At 35.8% G+C, this 23,552-nt stretch overlaps 1 protein-coding gene, 1 non-coding gene and 1 pseudogene across 3 annotated transcripts in view; all 3 read left to right on the top strand.

Annotated features, from left to right (window-relative positions):
* The window catches only part of GRID2 (glutamate ionotropic receptor delta type subunit 2), a 1,741,897-nt gene that overhangs the window by 114,299 nt on the left and 1,604,046 nt on the right, over positions 1 to 23,552 (top strand). The window lies entirely within an intron of this gene.
* LOC140513545 (adenylate kinase 2, mitochondrial pseudogene) lies at positions 18,813 to 20,288 on the top strand (annotated as a pseudogene).
* LOC140515087 (U6 spliceosomal RNA) lies at positions 18,906 to 19,007 on the top strand. The gene has a single exon (XR_011970844.1). It is a non-coding gene; the product is annotated as a U6 spliceosomal RNA (small nuclear RNA).

Here is a 23,552-nt window from a genome sequence, read left to right on the forward strand (position 1 = left end):
TCAAACTGTATCAGAAACTTGCAGATCACAGACAAGAAGGGCAGTTAACAGAACTCTCCCCAGATCACACCACTTTGGAAACACTGAAAACTTAGAGATCCCCAGACTGAGCTGTGGAAGCAAATGAGGAACATAAATTACAGAATTTCAAACCAGACATCTTTACCCCTATAAGTGAACAGAGTGCAAAACAAGCAGAAACTATGAAGTAAAGAAGTAGGCTGGGGATTTTAGAAAACAAACAAAAAAGAATCTGACTATGAAAGAGCTAATATGTTGACAGCGAAACTTAAAACACAAACACAGAACAAAATGACCAGAAAATATCTACAAGTAAAACCTCAAAGAAAAATGCAGATTGGACCGAAAGTCAAGAAGAAATCTTATAGTAGTTAAAGAATAGAAAATTTGACATTTAATCATAAAGTTCAAGAGAGACATAAAAATGTAAATGTAAAATCATGAGAAACTTAAGGTGAAACTATTTATATTCCCAAATGGGAAGATGGTTTTTGTAATGCACAAGAATTTTGTCATCATTATGATATTCAGAAGGAATCTACTTAGACAGTCTGTTTTGTTGAGATGATCTCAAAAGAAAAATGGAAGGATAAGAATGAGGGATGTACCTGAAGATGCGAGGAGAGAAAGAATAGGAAAATTATTTCTCATAAATAGAGCATAAAATTAATAGTTTATATAACAGAAGGAAATGGTGGAGGGAGTGAATTGGTTCAAAGAGGGAAGTCTAGACATACACAAAGCTGGGTACAGAAATTAGTGTTACTGATCAGGGAAGTAGAAAGGAAAGGGGGTAGGAAAAAAGGGATGGGAATAGAATGGAGGGTAGGTTAAGGGAGGTAGTCATCAGAAGCTAAAAAGACTTGAAGATGAGTCAGGTGAAAAAGAGAAGAATAAATATAAAAGAATAGAATGAAGGAAAGTATGTAATTAGCTATCATAGATCTTAATGTGAATGGGTTAAAATCATGTATAAAATGGAAAAGGATAGCAGAGTGGATTAGAACCCATAATAAAACAATATGTTGTTTACAGTCAATACATTTAAAATAGAAAGACAGAATTAAAAAATGACAGGCTGCAGCATAATATATTCTCCATCAACTGAAGTATAAAAGGCAGTAATCAGCAATCTTGATCAAAGCAAATGCAAAAACTGACATAATTTAAACAGATGATGAAGAAAATACATTTTACTATAATATAAAACATGAATTAATATCAATGTTGAACATATATGAAGTAAATCACAGAGGATCCAAATTCTTGAGGGAAAAAATGAGTTATAGCAAAAAATATGCAGTAAAACTATAATAGGGACTTCAATTTATCTCTTGCAGATCTCTGTAAACCTCTACTCAAAATAAAGAAAAAAGTTAGGAAGATGAATATAATTTTAGAAAAGTTATATATGATAAAAACCCTGGAGAGCATTGAATAGGAATACCTATTTCTCATCAGTACATCTTCAGAAAATTGGCCATGTATTAGGTTACAAAGCTGCCATAAACAAATGCAGCAAAGGAGTAATATTAATTGCATCATTTTTTCTGACCATATTGCAACGAAATTACATTCAATAAAGGGGAGCTGAAGTATGGATTAAAAAGTAATTGGGAAGTCAGGGACTCACTTGAGATCTTCTCAATTCCCCTCTAAACAACTTTAAATGTTGGCTTAAACTGATGTCTGGAGTAGCACAACCAACAAAAGGACAGGATAAAGCAATTTTCCAGCCTAAGACAATCTGAGAAGGTTGACAAGAAAGAACTGTCACGATGGGGTGAGAATGGAGCTCAGCACAATGCAGCCATTGGCCCGGCAAATCAGCAGCAGAACTTGGAGAAACTGAAATAGCTTCAGTGGCTTCTGGAACTCTCAAGCCATAGAGGCTGAGAAAGTAACACAACTGGTTAGAAGGAGATTATAGAGATCCCTTTGCTGGCACTGGGTACCTGACGCTGTTGTATTGCCTGTATGTAGATTTTAGTCACAATCTCAGGGCAAGGAGAAGCTCTAGCATGACAGAACTTGTGACCACAGGAGAGCATGGATGCTGTTCACAATTCTAGGGTGGAACAACTTGTGATTGTTCACAGACCAGAGCATAGGCTAGGAGAACAGTGAACAATTCTGTTTTGATCATACAACCTTGGAAGAATGGAAACTTTACAGAGCCAGCAGAGCTAGTTCTGAAAATAGATTCATAAAAGAAAAAACAAAAGCCCTGAAACTTGGGACAGAGTCCCCTTTACCCTGAGAGTAGACTCCAACTTTGACATAAACTTAAAGTCAAGAAATAGACTGGGAGAATGAGCAGACAGCAGCAACAGCAACAACAACAGAACCTGACCATAGAAAGCTACTATGGTGAAAGGGAAGATCAAAGTACAAACTCAGAAGAAAATAACAGTAAAAACTGCTACATCCAAAGCCTCAAAGAAAAATATAGATGGATTTCTGGCACAAAAAAGAATTCCTGAAAGAGCTCAAAATGGGTTTTAAAAAAGTCAAATAAAAGAAGCAGAAATATAATTACAAAAAGAAATGAGAGTGATGAAAAAAATCATGAAAAAAGAGTCAGCAGTTTGGTTAAAGAAGCACAAAAAATCCTGAAGAAAATAACACCATAATAACAGAATAGACCAAGTGATAAAAGAGGCAAAAATCTACTGGAGAACTCCTTAAAAAGCAGAATTGGTCAAATGAAAAAAAATATGTACAAAAATTTACTGATGAAAATTCATTAAAATGCAGAAATGATCACATGAATAAATGTAGAGAAATGAATTGAAGAAAAAAAACCCCAGAACAGAATTGGTCATTTGGAAGAAATACTATAGCTCAAAGAAAAAAAAATGAATTCCTAAAAAATTAAATTCAGGCAAGTGGAAACTAGTGACTCCATGAGACATCAAGAAGCAATAAAACAAAACCAAAAGAATGAAAAAAATGAAATAAAAAGTAAAATATCTTATTCGAAAAGCAACTGACATGGAAAATAGACTGTAGTGACAATGTGATATTCACAGTGCCTACAACAGCCATGAATATCCGGGTGCAATTCTGAATTGCTAGATTCAACAGACTGTCCATATGGTAGACAGAACCAAAACATTATTCAGATACCAGAATGTCAGCTCCATCGTGGTAAAAAAATATCTGTACACAATAACAATACAGAGGACAAGACCATCCCCAAGACTTTCTCCTGCTAGGCTTCCCACAAACCCGCTCCATTAAACAAATCACAAGCAGGCTCTTTCACTCACACTAACCAGTTGCCTGCTTGCCTGCATTCTTCCTAGCTCTGACTGCTCTCTTGACTAACTTCCTCTCAGCTGTGTTCTAGCTCTGCCTGTCCCTGTTCCACTCATTCAGCAAACTTAATGCTATGGTGGGAATCCTCCCACCATAGGCTCCATATGACTCAGACTTCCATGTGATCCAGGCAGGTCATATGGGCCTTTTGATGAATGGGAAAGATCTTCTCATTTAAATTATTGTTACATAGATTCAGGAGAGACAATTTAGCAATTATTGGACTGTCAGAAAACCAAGCTAAGAAAAACCCTAGAAATCATCTTTCAAGAAATTACCCAGGAAAATTGCCCTGATATCCTAGAAACAGAGGGTAAAATAGAAATTGAAAGAATCCACTGATTGCCTCTTGAAAGAGGTCTGAAAATGTAAATTCCCTGGAATATTATAGTAAAATTCCTGAGCTCCCAGGCCAAGGAGAAAATATTGCAAATAGCCAGAAAGAAACAGTTCATATATAGTGGAGCCACAGTAAGAAGAACACAAGATTTAGCAGCTTCTGTGTTAAAGGATCAGAGGGGCTTGTATTATGATATTCATGAGGGAAAAGATGCTAGGATTACAACCAAAAGCAAAACTGAAAAAAATTGTCATTTAATGAAATAGAGGACTTTCAAACATTTCTGATGAAAAGACCAGAGTAGAAGAGAAAATTTGACTTTGCAGTATGACTCGAGCAGCATAGAATCATAAACAGGAAAGAGACATCATAAGGCATTCAATAAGGTTAAACTTTTTACATCCCTATGTGGGAAGATGATACTTGTAACTCCTAAGAACTTTCTAATGGTTAAGACACTTAGGAGTATATATGGACAGAAGCCATTGGTGTGAGTTGAATATGGTGATATTTTGATATCTTTTTTGTAAATAGTATTTTATATGTTCTAATTATATGTAAAATAATTTTCAACATTCAATTTTATAAGATTTTGGGTATCAATTTTTTTTATCCCTTATTCTCCCCCATCACCCCTCCCTAAGACAGCAAGCAATCGGGTATAGGCTATACATGTTCAATCATGTAAACATATTTCCACATTAGTCATGTTATGAAAGAAGAAACAGAACAAAAAGGAAAAGCCACAAAACAGTGAAAACAATATGCTTTGACCTGGAGTCTGAATGTCTCCATAATTCTTTCTCTGGATGGGGATAACATTCTAGATCATGAGTCCTTTGGATTCACAGAAAGCTTTCTGCTTTCCCCTTCATCTTGTTTGTGCATAAAATTCTAATTTGATGAAATGAAAGTTATGCATTTTGCACTTCATAATGTTTTCTGTCTCTTGTTTGGTCACATATTCTTCTCATCCATAGATCTGACAGGTAAATTATTCTTTGCCCTCCTAATTTGCTGATGGCATCACCTTTTGTGTGTAAAGTGTGTACCCATTTGGACCTTTTCTTGGTATATGGATGTTCATCTTTGCCTAGTTTCTACCATACTATTTTCCAGTTTTCCCAGAAGTTTTTGTCAAATAGTGAGTTCTTATTCCAGAAACTGGAGTCTTTGGGTTTATCATAGGGTATTATCTTCATCATTAGTTGCTGTGCTTTCTTTGCTAATATTTTATTAAAAATTTTCCATCACTACTTATGAGGGAAATTGGTCTATAAAATTTTCTTTCTCTATTTTGACTCTTCTTGGTTCGGCTATGGACACCATATTTGTGTCATAAGTGGAATTTGGTACAACTCCTTTCATTTTTTCAAATAGTTTATATAGTATTGGAATTAATCATTCTTTAAATGTTTGGTAGAATTCACTTGTAAAATCCATCTAGTCCAGGAGTCTTTTTCTTGTTTTTAGGGACTTCACTGATGGCTTATTCAATTTCTTTTTGTAAAGTGGAGTTAATTATTTTATTTCCACTTCTTTTAATCTGGGCAGTTTATATCTTTGTAAATGATTCATTCATTTCACTTGGATTTATTTGCATACATTTGGGCAAAATATCTCCTAATTATTGCTTTAATTTTCTCTTCATTTGGTGACAAATACCTCCTTTTTGATTTTGATACTGGTAATTTGGTTTTCTTTTTTAATCAAATTAACCAAAGGTTTATCCATATATTTTTTTGGTTTTTCCTTCATAAAACCAACTAAGTTTTATTTTTTAGTTCAATAATTTTCTTTCAGTGTTATTAATCTCTTCCTTGATTTTTTCAGAATTTCTAATTTGGTATTTTACTGTGGATTTTTAATTTCTTCTTTTTCTAACTTTTTTACCCGAATGACCAATTCTTTGACCTGTTCTTTTTCTATTTTATTCATGTAAACATTTAGAGACATACATATTCTCCTAAGTATTGCTTTGACTGCATCCCATAAATTTTGATAAACTGTCTCATTGTTATTCTCTTTGATGAAATTGTTAATTGTTTCTATTACTTGTTTGACCCACTCATTCTTTAGGATTAGATAATTTAGTTTCCCATTAGTTTTTAGTCTATCTTTCTACAGCACTTTATTACATGTAATTTTTATTACATCATTATCTGAAAAGAATGCATTTAATATTTCAAACTTTCTGCATTTGATTTTGAGTTTTTTGAGACCCTATCACATGGTCAATTTTTGTGTAGGTGCCATGTACTGCTGAGAAAAAGGTATATTTTTTCTTTCCTCATTCAATTTTCTACACATATATATGCAGGTTCAAGCATTTCCTGCCACTGCCAAGTTCTTCCTTGAATGCCTCTTTTATGTGAGATAATTTCCCCCATCCTCCCTCTCCCTTTCACCTTCTTTCAACACATTCTTCATTTTCATTTCTTTTTTTGTGGTCATTCCAAGTTAATTTTCTAAAAATCATAACTTGTTCAGCCTTTTAACTACCCTAATTATGATAAATTTCTTAGGAATTATATATATCATATTCCCATATAATAATGCAAACAGTTTAAACTTATTAATAAGCCCCTTATGATTTATATTTCATGTTTATCTTTTAATGTTGCTCTTGAGTCTTGTGTTTGAATGTCAAATTCTCAATTTAGATTTTTTTTTCTTCAGGATTTCTTAAAAGTCCTCTACTTCATTAAATAACAATTTTCTTCCTTGAGAATTATGCTCAGTTTTGCTGAGTAGTTTGTCATTACTTGTAATCCTAGCTCCTTTGCCTTCCTGGAAAGAAATCCTTTGTCATCCTGACTGTGATTCCTTGATATGTGAATGCTTTTTTTCTGAACATTTGATATATTTCTCTTTGACTTGTGAGCTCTTTCTGGGAGTTTTGATTTCAGAATATCTTTCGGGAGGTGATTAGTGGATTCTTTTTTTATTTTGTCCTCTAGTTCTAAGATATTGGAGCAATTTTTCTTGATAACTTATTGAAAGATGAAGTCTAGGCTCTGTTTTTATTATGGCTTTCAGGCAGTCCAATACCTCTCAAAGTATTTCTTCCCAATCTGTTTCCCAGGTCAATTGTTATTTCAGTGTGATATCTTATATTTTCTTCTGTTTTAAAAATTATTCTTTGGATTTTGTTCCGTTGTTTTTTGATGTCTTGTGAAATCATTAGCTTCTACTTACCCAATTTTTACTCTTAGGGTATTATTTTCTTCAGTGTGCTTTTTGCTCCTCTTTTTTCATTTGACCAATTTTGTTTTTAAAAAGTTATTTTCATCTGTGAAGCTTTGCATATCTTTTTACCATTTAGGCAATTCTTTTTAAGGGTTTTTCTTTAGTGAGGTTTTGTGATTCTTTTACCATTTGGCCAATACTATTTGAAGGTGTTCTTCCCCAGTATATTTTATGCCTCTTTTAGCAAGTTTTTAATTACCCTTTCAGAGTTTTCTTGCATTGTTCTCATTTCTCTTCCCAATTTTTCCTCTACTGCTCTGATTTGATTTTTGAATTTTATTTTACTCTTTCTATAGCTCTTCCCACTCTTCTTTTTGGGCTTGTTTGTAATTTATTTTTTTCTTTGAGGATTTCCTTGTCCATGTTTTCTTGTCATCTTCCTGAGTTTGGGTCTTGATCTTCCCTTTCATTGCCACATCTTTTTATGGTCAAGTTCTTCTTTTGTTGTTTGCTTTTATCTCCAGTCTATTTGTTGACCTTAAAGTTTTTGCTAAAGTTGGGATCTACTGACATTGGTAAGGAGAATACTTTCGCAAGTGTCAGGTTTTATCATTCTGCCATTTTAATAGTTCTGGGAATATTTTTAGCTTCTGTTGCTTCCAAGGTGGTGTGATATGGTCACTATTCTCCTTATCTATGCTCTTTCTTACACATGAAGGGAACTGCTCCTCTATGCCCTAGAACTGAGACTTAAAACTGGGCATGTGCAATGGAGTTGCCAAACAGTGCCTGATCCTGCCCCTGGTGCCTGCATAGAGATACCCTGTAATTTATTTATCTCTGTCTCTAGGCTACTAGCTCCTGAACATGCTGCTGCTACTTTTGTAGCCTCTTCCAAGGCCCATAGCTAGTATTGCCACCCTTTGCATTCAGGGTCAACTCCCATCCTAGTGCCACAGACTTCTCTTGACCTCCTAAGTTGTCTTGGACTGGAAAAAATACTTCACCCTAACCTTTTGTGGGCTAAAGTACCATTGCAGAATTAATTTTGAAGCATTTGAAGATGGTTTGGAAGAAAATAATGGGAGAACTCAGCTATAGTACTTGTTCTACTTTCTGCCACCAAGTGATGGGGCTAGGGTAGTTGAATTGATTATGATGGGAATAAGGAAGAGATTGGGGGGACAAAAACTGAGGCAGTTCAGAGCCTTTATCATGACAACAGTAATAGGATAGGAGTTTATCATTGAGGAATGAGCTTGGGTAAGTTATCATAATCCTAAGGGCTTCTATCTTAGGGTGGAGAATTCCATGGGTATCAGGCATTTAATTAGCTGGAAAGGAGAGAGGTGAAGTACCCATATGGAATTAGGCTCAGTTGAGGTTTCTATGGAAGTTGGACTTTGGAGGAAGTCACAGAAGAGGCTAGGAGAGATCATAGTGGAATGGCTGGCTCAGGACATCTAGCATGCCAGGAAACTCCATTGTTTCCCTGGCAGGTGTTTCCCTCCTCACCCAACAGGCCCAGACAACTACAGACAGATTTCTTTCCTTCTTTTCCCATTTATCACATTCTTTTCATTATTGACAAAGAAGGAGAAAATTCATGCCCTTCTTTATTCGTCTGAATATTGATTAAAGATCTAAATCATTGTAAACAGATGGACATCTCACATAGTGCAATAACCTTTAAAGATAATGCTTCACTAGCATATGGAATAAAGCAACTCAATGTCTATTTTTAAAATAAGTGTCACTACATTTTTGAAATGTAAGAGAAGATTTGAGATTTGCTCGGTATAGGAATTTCCAATAAAGAAACTTCTCTATCAAAGTAGGTGTATATCTGCTCTACCATATGGTTTTGTAAGAAAGACTGAGTCAAGCAACTGAACTCATTAAGGAAAGAGAGTGTTCTGGAGGTTGATAAATAACAGTTATCAAAATCTTTATTGAGTGATAAATGTGCATGGACTGAAATTCATAAGAGGAGAAGGCTTCATGTAGGGGAGTCCCTATGAACTTCCAAATTTGAATATACCTATCAGTTGCCTGCCTCCTGAAACACATGCTTACACACACACACGCACACACAGACACACACACACACGCACACACACACACACTCACACACTCATACATGGCTTTTCTAATTCAAGCTAAACATTGCTAATTTCTTTACTTTGTTTTTGTATGGCATGAAGTATAGTGCCTTCAGACTCACATCCTAGATGTCATCCTCAAACTTTCGCAGTCTCTTAGCTCTACATATCCAAATTTTGGTCAAGACCTACTGATTTCACCTTTGCAGGATCTCTCTAGATTTCTCCTCTAATACTGCCACCACCCTGGTGCAGGCCCTCATCTCCTCACACTTGGACTATTGCAGTAACCTGCTGGTGGGTCTGCCTGCCACAAGTCTTTCCCCATTCCAGTCTGTCCTCCAGTCAGCAAAGTAATTTCCTTTAATCACAGAAAAACCCTGTCATCCCCATGTTCAATAAACTCTAGTGGTTCTTTATCTTCGTGATCAATTACAAAATCCTCTTTTGGTAATTAAAAACCCTTTATAACTCCCATCCTTCCCTCAAATTTCTAGTCTTCTTCTACCTTATATCTCCCCACATAAATGTCCTCTGTAAAATGTGGTACCCAGAACAAAATTTAGGCCTCCACATTTGGTTTGACCCAGGCAGAATACTAGAAAATTTTACTATTATTTTAGTCACTTTCCAACTCTTCACAATGCATCGTTAAGGCACCCGATAATTTTGAACTATCTTACCTCTTTGTTGACATATTGATCTTATTAAAAATTGTAATTAATTTTCATATTCCCTCTCATCTAGTGTCCTCTCCTCAATCTTTTCCTGCAACCTACTCTCTAAATGTAGAATTTTTAAATGGATTTTAATGGAGTTTTTAAAAAGGATTATTTCCTTCAAAAGTTAGAATCAAAATATATGTACTTACTCCCCTCCACGCATAGATAGCATAATCCTCCTTTTCTACATGACTTCAGTCTCTGAGTAAGTAAAGAGGAATAGATTTATGGCTTAGCTGTGTTTTGAGACAGCTCAACCCTACTTCCAAATCCAGAACTATCCTCACTCAGCTTGAGTCCCAGGCACCCTCACTTCTCCAGCTTCCCAGGCTGCCTTGGCTGACTGCACCATCCAGCCTGCAGTCCTGGCTCTCAGATTTACATGGCTCAAATTGCTGATCCTCTGAGAATTACCTTGGGTAACTAAACTGAGGATAAAACCACAAAGAACAGGAAAAAAAATCTCCAGGCCTATTTATCAGGAATAGGGGTAAAAAAGCACATAAGCGGGGGAATGCAAATCTTTTTCTTCTAACTAGTTTAATTTATGGCATCCATGCTGGGCACAGCAGATAAGCATTCACTGGAAAATAGTACAGCAGAGAATATGGCAGGAAAAAAAAATGAATGGCTCAGTCTTTCCATTTTTAAAGGCACAGGCAGCCAGTGAAAGGATGCTTCACCTTCCACAGGGTAGGCTTCATGTTAGACCAACAACATGCTCAACAGTCCCTCCAGGCCGAGTTAGATAATATCTTTTTTAATGCATTATTTTCATTTCTGTCTTTATCCTTTCCAGATGCTATACTAATTCCCCACCCCCCCTAAATTAATGGGGGATCCCATGATAACTAGGAAGGGAAAACATCCAATAAAAAGGATTTTTGGTTGCAATTTTTGTTTTTTGATGAGCCTCTGAAGACAAAAAGCAGTTAAGTGATCTTAAATAATTTTCGAGAATTTTTCTTGTGGTTGTTTCCATGAAGAATGAGAACTCCAGGGAATTTGAGGCATGCCAAAAGCACTGGATTTGTAGTCAGAGGGCATGGGTTCAAATCCCAAATCTTCTATTTACTATTTTTATGTCACTTTGGCCATATAATTTTACATCTCTTTTACATCCCTTCCTCTGTAAAATGAAAGGTTTTGATTAGATTCACTTTAGGGTTGCTTCTAATTCTGAAATTATGAGTCTTTGAACACCACTTTTAGGTATACGCAGTTCAATTAAGGTCAGGTTATTTACTTCAGGTAATACCATGATACTTGAATACTTATGCCTGGTACTTTACAGGTATCTTACATGGTTGAGACCTTAATTTACAGTATACATTTATGTTCTTCCCAGGTGAATTCTTGAAACACTTTGGGGTAATGCCAAGTTCCAGCCAGATTCTGATATTATCTATTATTCATGGCAAACTCTAGTATCAGAAGCACACAATTGGGAAAAAAGTTCTTTTTTGCTGATTTTGTGTGTGTGTGTGTGTGTGTGTATGTGATGACAAAATAGACATCTATGGCTGTGTCAATCTACCTACCCGGGGCTTTAAAAAATGATGAAATGGTCAATTTTTGGTCCATTTGTTCTAGCTTTGGGAGACTAATTTCAAGTGTTAGAGAGGTAGTCAGTCTCACCTGCTCAGTCTTCAACATTTATCAGCTCATACTTCCTAAGTGGATAGTGGTATAGTAAACACTAAAGATGTACCAGGGAGAGGAGAAAACAACACCTAAATCACAGCTTGCATCTATTCCAATGACATTGAAAAATGCAATATAGTAAGCCCAATTTCACATGAAAAGCTAGTACAGGCAGTGTGAAATCTGTCCCTCAGGTACTTCCCAGGCTGATAGGGTTTTCTCCTATTCCAGTTATCTACAAGTAAGTTGGTGCACCAATATTCATGTGAGGACTTCAAGATAAATCTTCAGCAGAAATGCAATTTGAGGGTGAATTATTTTTTTCTGGTAGCTAAAGTAAGCTCTGTATCTTGTGTCTCTATCAGCAAAATCTTGCTTCATAATCTGGACCTTAAGGTTTAGGAGCACCAATTTCTTAAGGTGAAACATGTCTGAGTTTTATGGACAGTGCTTTCTGAACTTATAATTGATCTTTTGGACAGTTTGGTTTTGCCACACATTCAACAGCCTCAGCTGCCAAAGAAGAAAAGAAGAAAAAATAAAAGGATTTTTAAAACACCTAATATGTATCAGGCATTGTGCTAAGTGCTTTACAAATATCTCATTTAAGCTTCACAACAGTCCTGGGATATAGGTTCTAATATTATCCCCATTTTCAGTTGAGGAAACTGAGGTAAATAGCAATAAAATGATTTCCTCAGGCTCATAGAGCTAATGAATTTCTTGGGTCAGTTTTGACCTCGAGTATTCTTTACACTAGATACTCAATCTACTGTGCCATTTGGTTATTTAATAGACACTTGTGACCACCATCTGGAGGAGACACCTTTACATCTTTTAATTAACATAAGAAAAAAACATTGCAAACTTCAAAACTCTGATATATCTGCAGGAGATTGATGAAAAGTCATGCTTTTTGTCTCTTACCACTGAACTGATAACTACAGGTGCAAATTAGATGATGGTCAAGGTGTTTGATTTGTTATATTTAGCTTCTTTCTGCCTAGGGGTGGTTATATCATAACCTTTTGAATTCTGAAGTGAGACATAGCAGTTACATAAGGCATAGGTCAGTAAAAGACAGGCAAGAATACTCTTGTAGTTCTACAATTTTGTGATTTTCGGCTTCTTATTACCTATATATTTAGCTTTACCCTGTTCTTGCACCGCATTTGGGTTAGAGAAGTTAATATCCATTACCCTCCCATTTCTGTGCTATTATGGTCCTATTCCAATTTCTCTCCATAAAACTTTGTCATTTCCCCTCACTTAATTTATTCCATGAGACATAGAGAATACTGCTCAGCCTTCATTCTAGTGGTAGGCCTACTGCAACTTCCATCTAGCTGGATGGAGGGTTGAAGAAGAATTCTTTAATTCCAGTATGTCATTAGGGTTTTACATATGAGAGAAAAACAGATGCTAGTTTGTTGTTGGTGTTATTTGGGCTCAGTAAGTATTCTTATCTGTAAAATGGGAATGATTACACTATTATAGGACTTTCAAAACAGGGCTTCTGTAAATTTTAAAGCTGTATATGAATTTTGCTTTTCCCAAGTCATGGAATTTAAGAGACAGAAGACACCTGTAGCCAGTTAGCCTAATCTATACTCCAAAGGAATATTCACTGTAATATACCTGAAAAATGGCTGTCCAGTCTCTACTTAGGAATTCTTATTAGGAAAAACTTTTAGGACAGAGCATTACATTTTGGGGCAGTTCTAATTGTCAAGGAGTTTTTCTCATATAAACCTAAGCTTACATTTTTCATTTCCCACTCCTCCTAGTTCTACCCTCTGAGCCGAGTAGAACAAATCTAATCATTCTTCTACATCACAACCCTTCAACGACAGCTTTCATGATACCTCAAGTCTTTTCTCCTCCCCATTCTTTCAACATATTCTCATATTGTCCCATTCTGGATTCACCTTGTCGATGCCCTTCTCGAATTATGGTGTCCAGAACAATATACAGTGCTTCTCTCCTGAAGGTGCCTGACTAAAGTAGTGTGCAATGGGTCTATCACTTCCTTCTTTCTGCATACAATGCCTCCCAGATCACATTACCTTTTTTTGGTTATCACACCACACAGGTGACTCATATTGTGCTTATAGAGAATTACTTTTTTTTTCTTTTAGGAAAATTGTCTAACCATGTCTCTCACTTTTTCATATGCCTATAGATAATTTTGATTTCTTCATCAGAAAACTGCTTGTTCATATCCTTTGATCATTTATCAATGGCTTATATTCTCATAAATTTGACTTAATAAGGTCCTTATCAGAGATGCTTGCTATAAAGATTATTTCTCAGCTTTCTGTTTTCCTTCTAATGTTGGTTGCATTAGTTTTATTTGTATAAAAGCTTTTAAATTTAATATAATAAAATTACCTATTTTGCATGTTATAATGTTCTCTATCTCTTCTTTAGTTATGAATTCTTCCCCTCACCATAGATCTGACAGGTAAACTATTTCTTGCTCTTCTAATTTGCTTGTGGTGTCACCTGTTATGTTTAAATACATCCATTTTGATCCTGTCTTGGTACAGTGTGAAATATTGGTCTATACCTAGTTTATGTCCTATTGTTTTCCAGTTTTCTGCGTAGTTTTTGTCAAGTAGTGAATTCTTATTCCAAAAGCTGGGGTTTTGGGGCTTACCAAATGCTAGCTTACTATGGTCATTGACTACAGTGTCTTATATGCCTAATCCACTGATCCATCACTTTATTTCCTAGTCAGTACCAAATGGTTTTGATGATTACTGCTTTATGATATAGTCTGAGATCTGATATTGCTAGCCCATTTTCCTTTGTATTTTTTCATCACTTCCCTTGATATCCTTGACCTTTTGTTATTTCAGATGAATGTTTTTTTTTTTTTAGCTCTGTTAAATAATTTTTGGTAGTTTGATTGATATGGCACTGAAGAAGTAAATTAGTTTAGGTATAACTGTCATTTTTATTATATTTGTTCTGCCTACTCATGAACAATTAATATTTTTCGAATTGTTTAAATCTCACTTTATTTTTGTGAAAAGTTTTTTGTAGTTGTGTTCATATAGTTCTTGGTACATAGTCTCCCAACTATATTTTATATTGTTTACAGTTACATTAAATTGAATTTCTCTGTCTGTCTCTTGCTTCTGGGCTTTGTTGGCCATATAAAGAAATACTGATGATTTTTGTGTGTTTATCTTATATTTTGCAACTTTGCTAAAGGTGTTAATTATTTCAGGTGGTTTTTTAGTTGATTGTCTACAAGTATACAATCATATCATCTGCAAAGAGTGATTGTTTTGTTCTCTCATTGCCTATTCTAATTTCCTCAATTTCTTTTTCTTCTCATTGCTATAGTTAACATTTCTAGTACTATATTGAATAATAGAGGTAACAATGAGCATCCTTGCTTCACTCCTGATCTTATTGGGAAGGCTTCTAGCTTATCCCCATTGCAGATAATGCTTGATGATGGTTTTAGATATATACTGCTCATCATTTTAAGGAATGCTCCTTTTATTCATATGCTCTCTAGTGTTTAATAGGAATGGGTCCTTCATTTTGTCAAAATCTTTTCCAGAATCTATTAAGATAATCGTATGATTTCTATTAGTTTTTTATTCATATAGTCAATTATATTGGTAATTGTCCTAATACTGAACAAACCCTACATTCATAGTATAAATCCCACATGTTCATAATGTATATTCCTTGTGATATGCTACTATAATCACCATGCCAGTATTTTGTTCAAAATTTTTGCATAGATATTCATTGGGGAAATTGGTTTATGATGGAGTATCAGTTTGGTGTCATAAAAGAAGCTTGGTGTAGGACTTCTTCTTTGCCTCTTTTTCCAGATAGCTTATACAGTAATGGAATTAATTGTTTCTTGAATATTTGGTAGAATTCACGAATACACCTATCTGGCCCTGGAGATTTTTTCCTAGGAAATTCATTCATAACTTATTTAATTTCTTCTTATAATATGAGGTTATTTAGTCATTCTATTCTTGATTTGTTAATCTAGGTAATTTATACTTTAGTAAATATTAATTGATTTTTGCTCAGATCAGAGATTTATTGGCATGCAATTGGGAAAAATATTTCTTAATGATTGCTTTAATTTCTTCTTCATTGGTGGCAATTTCACCCTTTCCATTTTTGATACCAGATATTTGGTTTACTTCTTTTTCTTTTTAAAATCATATTAACCAAGAGCTTATCTATCTTACTGGGTTATTTTCCCCATAAAATCAGCTCCTAGATTTATTTATTAGCTCATTTTTTTCTTTCAATCTTATTAAACTCGTCTTTGAGTTTCAGGATTTCCAATTTGGTGCTAAATTGGGGATTTTTAATTTGTTCTTTTTCTTGTTTTTTTACTTGCATGTCCAATTCATTGTTCTGTTCTTTTTTCTATTTTCTTGATGTAAGAATTTAGAGAAATAAAATTTTCCCGAAACACTGCTTTGGCTGCATGTTGTCTTATTGTTATCATTCTCTTTAATGAAATTTTTTTATTGTTGCTATGATTTTTATTTGAACCACTCGTTCTACCACCTTCCCATCTTCCCCTCCACTGTAATAGGTCTTTTATATATCTTCATGTCAAATAATTTACTCCATTCTACCTCTCCCTTCCTTCTGCACCCAGTATGCTCCTCTTTCTCATCCCTTACTTTTTATGTCATTCTCTAAAATTTACCTTGCACCTGTATCTTCTGTCTATGTATGTTCCTTCTAGCTGTACTATTAGTGATACTTTAAAAAATTATAATATTTTCCCCTGCAGTGATGTTAACAGTTTATTAAATCCTTTATGCTTTCTTTCCCCTTTTTACCTGTTTATTCTTCTCTTGGGTCTTGATATTGGAAATCAAATTTTTGATTTTATTCGGGTCTCCTTCTTAGGAGTGTTTGGAATCCTTCTATTTCATTGAATGACCATTTTCCCTTCCTTGATGTATTATGCTTAAGTTTGCTGGGTAAGTGATTCTTGGTTGTAGTCCTAGCTCCTTTGCCTTATGGAATGTTATATTACATGACCTTGGACATTTTAATGTCATAGTTGCCAAGTCCTGTGTCATACTGATTATGATTCCCTGGTATTTTAATTGTTTCTTTATGGCCACTTGTAGTATTTTTTTTTTACTTGATCTGACAGTTCAGAAATTTGCTTGTAATGTTTCATGGAATTTTTATCTTGGGATTTATTTCTTGAAGTGATTGGTGGATTCTTTGAATGCCTACTTTGACCTATGCTTCCAGGAAATCAGGATAGTTTTTCCTGACAATTTCTTGAAAGATGCTGTCCAGGTCCTTTTGATTATGGCTTTCTGGTAGTCCAATGACTCTGCTATTGTCTCTCCTAGATCTACCCTGCAGGTCAGTTGTTTTTCCCATGAGATAGTTTACATTTTTTTTTCCATTTTTTCATTCCTTTAAATTTGATTGATTCTTGATGTCTCACAAAGTGTTTAGCTTCCACTTGCTGAATTCTAACTTATAACTTATTCCTCAATTATCTATTGTACTTTATTTTCCATTTGGCCAATCATGCTTTTTAAGGAGTTATTTTCTTTGGTGGATTTTTGTATCTCTTTTTCCATTTGGCCAATTCTACTTTTTAAACAGTTGTTTTTTCCCCAAGATGTTGACTGTTTTGTTAATGGTTCACTTGAATTCCTCTTATTTCTTTTCCTCATTTTTTCCCACCTCTCATATAATTTTAAAGCTCCTTTGCAAGCTTTTCCATGAGTTCTTTCTGATCTTGAGACCAATTCCTGTTCTTCTTTGGGGTTTTGCTTGCAGGTGTTTTCACATTGTTGTCCTCTTCTGAGTTTTTGTCTTAATCTTCCCTGTCACCATAATTACTTTCTAAGGTCAGATTTTGTTGTTGTTGCTATTTGCTCATTGTTTTTTTTACTTTTTTCTTTTCTTTTAAATTTGAGCTCTGCTCCTGGAGTGGAAGGGACACTGTCTCAAACTCTTGTTCTGGGGCTGCAAGCACAGACTGTTTACCTGCACTGATGTCATTCTGAGGCTCACTTGGGGACCTCATGTCTAGTGCTGCACTGAGGTGGGGGAGTGAGGGGTGTCTGGTGCTCCTGGAGGCCTTAGAGGTCTGAAAACTTACCTGGTGCTTACCTGGAATCCTATCAGAATTCCTGTCTGGAGTGTGCTGAGGCCATTGGGGTATTTTTGCATTTCCCTAGGACTACCCTGAGGCAAATGTTCTGGCTGCTGGTGGCTGCCTGACTCCTAGGGTTGTGCTAAAACATGTGGCAGGAGCGTAGGGCATGCAGCTGTCTATTTGCTTAGGCACCAGTAGGGTTGGTGTTTTTCTGTTTGCCTAGGGTTACACTGAAGCACTTTGAAATTTGTTCACTAGAAGTTGCTTGTTTGTTTGCTGGAGCTATACTGAAGCAAGGGGAGTCTGATTGCTGAAGGGTGTCTCTTTGCCTGGGGCTATGCTGAAGCATTGGGTGATTCTCCGAGGGGAGGGGCGGGGGTTCTGGTGTTGGAGTTGGTCTTCTCCTCTGCACTGGGGCTCAGGATCTACCACTGCTTTACTGAAATGGGGCTTGCTGCTGGCTTACTGGTATGCTTTCCATCCTGGACTGTGTTCCCCTTTTACCCAAGTGAGACTGACCTTTTTTGCTGATTTTCCAAATTTTTTAGGCTCAAAGATTGTTTTCCTATCCCTTTCATGTTTTTCCTGATTCTGCTGTTTCAGGATTTGTTTTGGGGTGCTATTTTATGGTTATTTGGAGGTGAGTATGAGAGAGTTGTTGCAACTAACTTCTTACTCTGCCATCTTGGCTCCTGAAAGTTGTTACCCATGTTCATGCTTCTTGATCCCTTGAATCACATGGCTTTGACTTGGGCCTTTCTATAAGCATACTAAACAAAATGACCTATTGCTTTTAGCATTGGTTAGTTCCTCTAAATCTTTTGTGAAGTCCTTTTAGTCTCAGGAAAAAAAATTTACAGTTTTCTACCAAAACTGGCCTACCTGTTATTCCACAGGCACAATATTTCATTTCTCTCTTCTTAATATTTGCCCCATAGAATTCTTTTCTTCCTTCAAATCTAAGCTGAGATATTTCTTCCTACAGGAAGCCTTTTCTGATGATCTTTTGTTGTTGATTCTTCCCATTCTTAATTTTTTTTTATGTCTATGTTGTATATATTTATGTAAGGTGTTACCCTCTTTGATTTGAATAGCTTTTAATAGAAAAAGAAAAAAAAAGAAACAAGGAGATTGGGACAGAAGCACAGAGAGAAGATATTCAGAGTAAAAAAGAACAGAGTATCTTGTTTCCTGGTATTTAATTTGTGTGTGACCAATATGAATTCATTAAGGTCAATAACAGGGAAAGTCTAATACCTCGAAAGCGTTTGTGACTATTTGCTTAGTTATGACTTAGCTAGTAAAACTGTGAATTTTGATTTTTATTATGTAGTAGAGGAATCATTTCACATAAAAATCCTACTTTGGATCAGCAGGGTTAGTCAAGATAAGACCTCCAAATATGTTAGAATAGACTTTTAAACTGAGTCTGAGTGCCCACTTTGGCAGCACATATAGTAAAATTGGAAAGATGCAGAAAACATTTGCTTGGTCCCCATGCAAAGATAATACACAAAGAAACTTTTCATAGTTTCTAAGATTACAATGGATACTGGAAAACTGGTGAGTGATGAGATGATCATGGAACCTTTTTAGAACAACTCAGAGAGCTCTCCTTGCAAGAATTGTTTTCTCTTAGATGGTTTCCTTCAGACAGTGAGACAGGCAGATATGTTTGATGACCTCATGGACAAGAAGAAAGAAAAGCTAGATTTTTGAGTTCAACATTGCTGACTCTCTACTTATTTGAGAACCACAGGAACGTTGATACATGCTTTAAGTGGCCACTCCTGTCATGAGGAGTTCAATCCTACAACACAAAAAGGTGACATCACTGGGGAACCCTTGATTTGGACATTCAGATGAAAAGAAACTGCTTTGCAAATCTGCCTGACATCGTATCACAACCAGACTCCTTTGTATAAAGTACTACAGTAAGCCAGGGATCAATTCTGCCATGAATACTTCTCAGTTCTCAGATGTGATGTTTGCTAGTATCCTGGCAGCCTTCTCCAAAGTGACATGTGAAGAAACTGAGTCACAGAGAAGTTAAGTGACTTGCTGAAGACCATACAAATACCAAATGACTTCAGGCTTGGCAAGGCTACATCTTGCTTGACCAAATTCAGAGCAAGAATCTGAACTTTTAAATGCTAAACAGAGGGGAAGGTTTGGTGAGGAACAAGAAGAGATAAGTATTGGGGGGAAATTGTTTTAATGGGTCATTTTTACCTTATTAAAGTGAGAAGTTTAAAGCTCTCAAGGTGAAGTATATGGGGAAGAAAAGGAAGGACTAATATTAATTCTACAGGATCCCTTGGGGGCAGTTACCTTTCATTTAGGAATATGATTGTAATTGAAAAGCTATTTACCTAAGACCTCAGTTGCCATTTATGGACCTCGAAGCTTGCCATGTGGGGAAAACAGTGATTCTCCCTGTCATCTCCTCTCCAATCTGTACCTTATAACACAATAAATTTTGGTTACTGCTCTTAAACTCCATACATTTTGCTGTCCTCTAGTAAAATGCAAGCTCGCTGAGAGGAGTGGGTTGTTTGTTTTTTGTCTTTGTATCATTAGTGCCTAGCAATTCAATGAGCTGGCACAGAGTAATCACTCATTAAATGCCCTCTGAAGTTAATTAAAATGATTCTCATGCCTATAATCTTCACTTTATTCCTTTTCACATTTCTTTGGCTTGTTATTGTATAGATGTAATCTAAACAAATTACTTCTCCACACGATACTTATTTATTTCACTCCAGCAGTTATATGGTGAGTTATTTTTACAGTTGTAATGTTAAAAATTCCACACTCCATCTACCCCACATTCTCCTGGGGCCTTTTGGGACTTACAGTCTGCATTTGTGACATGACTACAGAAGGTACAAGAGCGAATTCCAGTCTATGGAACAATCACAGGCTTTATCTTTCTATAATGTCCAAGAAATGATTTGAGCAACAATTGGCTGGTTTTATAAATGTGATTGCATAAGTGTGTGCCAAAAGTAAATATGATATGCTTGAATTAATAACTTTTAAGATACTGCGTCTATAGCATCATCCTTGTCTTACTGTCAGAGTCTTGTAGCCTCAGATACCACCATGCTGCACTTACCTGAAATCATTTGGTTTTTCCTCAATTGTATAGTACAATGCAAGCTCATTAAGATTAGTGGATATTTTCAATTTTTCTTGTATTACTGATGTCTAAGTGAATAAAATTCAGAAAGATCATCCAGTGCTATTGTTAGTGCCTTTTGGATAAAGAGTCTTCGCTGCCCTCCCTGACCTTGCTATACTCTACCCTTTAGGGTGCTAACCTTACAGCAAAACATTTTTTTTTCCAGAGTAATTCACAAAAAAGAATATAAACCAGACACGTTGAGAATTCCACCCAGATCACCAGATTCCTTGGGACTGCACTGACTGGCTCCTAGCATGATGGTGCGTGCCTGTATTTATTGCTAAAATGGAGTTTGAGGCTGGTGGATCTTTTAAAATCAGGAGTTTCGTGCTGCAGCAGATAGAGTTTCCATACCAAGTCTGATATCATTATGGTGATCTCCTGGGAGTGGGGTACCACCATCTTCCCTATGGACAATCAAAGGAGCAGGTCAAAGCTTCCCTGCTAATCAATAGTGGGATTGGGCCTGTGAGCGGCAGTTACATTTCCAGCCTGGGTCTCATAGGCACACTCAGTCTCTCAACTACAACATAACTACTGATTAACCACAAAGAAGGCTTACCTTGATCTCTGACACTCTCATTTGTCAGTTCATTAAGTTTTAAATTCACAGTATAATAGTCAGTTTGTGGAACATCAGTCTGGAGACCTTGGCTATTTCTTTTTTTCATAATTGGTCAAATGGAAAATTAATATAGGAAAGGCTGTTGTGTTCCTTAGAGATGTTGGAACCAGCTTTTTTCCTCCTATGTCTTTAAATTCAACTGTTCTGCAGATGTGTAGTAACAGCTAACTTATCTAGAAGACAGATGTGGAAAGGATTCTAAGTTAACACAAAGCCAATATTAGTCAATTATTGGTTCAATAAGTACTCACTTTGTGATGGGTATTGTTTTAGCCACCATGAATAAATTCCAAATTGTCCAGCCTGACATTTGAAACATTCCATAAACTAGACCTCCCTTCTCCACTCACACTCTCATCTATAACTGTTCCTGATTCCAGAAATAATTATAATTATTACAAATCTTAAATTAGTGGAGTCCAATTGAATGAACTGTATTAGAATGAATAGTTGAGAGGACTGAAAAATAAAATTTGCTGTAATGTAGTGAAAAATCCCTAAAATTTTAATGTGAAAATATTGAAAGATTACAAAATTTTCAAGCATCAGTTTCTAAAAAGAATATAATTGATGTCTCCTTTCTTCCCTTCTCTTTTTATAAATCTGTATTTGAAGATGAAGAGATACTAATGCAAATTCTTCCATATATATTAGAAAAAAAATATTTGGGGGCTAAATACTTAGACTTGACCTTAAAAGATATCTAGGCAGGTGGAAAGGAGAAATGAGGGTCTGAGGAAGGGACTAGAGGTCCTTGGACTGGTTTCCCTGGAGAAGAAACTTATTAACTCTATGAGGCTCCCCCAGGAAATCCTGTAGCCTCAGTGAAGGTTGAGGTACAGTAACCAAGGAGTTCCTAGACAAATGGAGACATTTAAAGAACAAACCTCTAAAAAAAGAAGAGGAAGATTTCAAATAAACAAATTCTTGCTTCCAGGTTGCTGTTCTAGCTCCTGCTTGGTCCAAGAGGGTTGACCAATAGCTCTAAAAAAAATTTAATTTAATTTTATTGAAATACTGCTCCATACTTATTCACTTCAAAAACATTTATTAAGTACTTATCATGTGTGAGATGTTTGGGACAAAAAGAAAAAATTAAAATTATATCAAGAAAGTTCTGTTTTATTTTACTTGATTCAATAGATAGTCACTAGGAAGGAAGAAGTATAACCTTGGTTTTATAAATGAAGAGTAAAGGAATGTAAAATTATTTATTACACAAATTCAGTTAAATTGTACAACAAAGCATAGATTTCACCGACTGGAAAACTATAACATCATCCCCACTTTTCCTCTTAGAATGGTGGTCCTAATTTTGAGATGGTGTTCTGTCACTAATTATTGTGTGAAGCAATTAATTTAATCTCTGTGGCCTCAGTTTCCTGAACTTTAAAATTAAGGGAGTTATTTAGATGATCTTTAAACTCCCTTAATTCTAAAATTCTGTGCAAGAAGGATAATGGCCTTGAATGCAGGGCAAAGATTTTTCAGCTTCAGTGTCCCTGCTTGTTTAATTGAGGTATGTCAAAGCTCCTCTGCAGTTTACTTAGTACTTCCAGCAGCTTGATAGGGACTGAAAAGTATTTACTTAACTGAACCTAAATATCAAGGGGTCCTGGGAGAATTCCGCTAAAGAGAGAGAATTTTGAGAAAAGAAAGATCTTGCCTGTGGGGTTCTTTTCTCCACTGACTGGAGGTGGCTAAGTAATGAGCTGTGATAATTCTAGACTTGAGCAGTGTTCTAAAGGAGACATCATATTCTTTTTGAGGAAGATGTCTCAGAATTCAAAAACAGCTCTAACCAATGGTAGTAGCTAGTTAGAAAAAGAGAAGTCGAGCAGCAAATGGCAACTGGAAAAAGCTAAGTAAGAAACAGAGACCAGCAGTTGCTCTTTAGAGAAACAGCATAGCAGGTGATAGCAGCAGCTCTTTGGGTAAGTAAGGGTTAGTGTCTGAGGCAGAAAGGAAAGGAGGAGTGGAGCAGGTCACAGGCAAAGAAACAACATCAGCTGCTCAGAGCTCTTCTTGCCAGCTGCTTCTGCATCTCTAACTAGGTCACTATCTGTCTTTTACCTATGACTCACTGCATAGTATTAGAATTATTTGGGTAGTCTCATATAATCAAGGTAAGAAACTGTGTCATCTTTTTCTCTTCGTGTGCCGAGCACCTATCCTAGTGTCTTAGGTGCTTACTATGTATACAGTAGGTGCCAGTATATAGAATGTGACCGCATATAGTAGGTTCTTAATAAACATTCTAGTTCCATC

Source organism: Notamacropus eugenii, chromosome 7 (genome assembly GCF_028372415.1).
Source record: "Notamacropus eugenii isolate mMacEug1 chromosome 7, mMacEug1.pri_v2, whole genome shotgun sequence".
Taxonomy (NCBI): domain Eukaryota; kingdom Metazoa; phylum Chordata; class Mammalia; order Diprotodontia; family Macropodidae; genus Notamacropus; species Notamacropus eugenii.